This window comes from Coffea eugenioides, chromosome 2 (assembly GCF_003713205.1).
Source record: "Coffea eugenioides isolate CCC68of chromosome 2, Ceug_1.0, whole genome shotgun sequence".
NCBI lineage: Eukaryota > Viridiplantae > Streptophyta > Magnoliopsida > Gentianales > Rubiaceae > Coffea > Coffea eugenioides.
The window spans coordinates 69,724,473-69,725,446 of record NC_040036.1 but is presented as its reverse complement, the minus strand read 5'-3'; the positions used below and the strand labels follow the sequence as shown (position 1 = coordinate 69,725,446).

The following is a 974-nucleotide window of genomic DNA, read 5'->3' as shown; positions in this document are numbered from 1 at the left end:
CAGGTGAGGAGCCCTACAAGCACTTGCAAGAGTTTGACGTCGTTTGCAACAGTATGAAGCCTCCGGGAATTACTGAAGAGCAAATAAAGATGAGGGCCTTCCCCTTCTCTTTGAAGGACTCCGCGAAAGACTGGCTCTACTACCTACCGCCTGGTAGTATCACCACGTGGGACCAATTGAAGAAAAAATTCTTGAAAAAGTACTTTCCGGCATCTCGAGCTGCAAGCCTAAGGAAGGAGATATGTGGCATCAAACAACACCCAAGCGAGTCTCTCTATGAGTACTGGGAGAGGTTTAAGAAACTGTGCACCAAATGCCCTCAACATCAGATAAGTGAGCAACTACTCATCCAATATTTCTATGAGGGATTACTTTTCAGGGACAGAAGTATAATCGATGCTGCAAGTGGAGGAGCGTTGGTGAACAAAACTCCTCGAGGAGCCTGGGAGTTGATTGAAGGGATGGCTGAGAACTCACAGCAGTTTGGTTCAAGAGAGGACATCCCGACGCGTAGGGTGAATGAGGTAGAAACATCCTCTATTCAACAGCAACTCTCCGAATTGACATCTTTTGTGCGACAACTAGCTGTGGGGAATACATCGCAAGCCAAAGTGTGCGGGGTATGCACTGCCGTGGGTCATCCTACGGAAATGTGTCCATTGGTTCAAGAAGAAACTGCTGAACAGGTGAACATGGCTGGCCACGCGCCCGCGCCAAGAAAGCCGTACGACCCATACTCAAGTACCTACAATCCTGGTTGGAGGGATCACCCCAACCTTAGTTATGGAGGAAATAGGCAGTCTAACTTTGTGCCAAATAGACAGCAAGGACACCAACAGCAGTACCATCATCGCCCACCACCACTTTCAAACTCAAGTCCGTCCATGGAAGAGATGATGAAGCAATTACTTGCTAATCAACAAAAGACGGATTCAGACCTGCAAAGCATGAGAAATCAACTGGGACAGGTGCAA

The 974-nt window shown here is 47.9% G+C and overlaps 1 non-coding gene across 1 annotated transcript; it reads right to left on the bottom strand.

The window, feature by feature from the left end:
* Positions 1-224: 224 nt before the first annotated feature.
* On the bottom strand, positions 225-331 carry LOC113764251. The gene has a single exon (XR_003467533.1). It is a non-coding gene; the product is annotated as a small nucleolar RNA R71 (small nucleolar RNA).
* Positions 332-974: the final 643 nt, after the last annotated feature.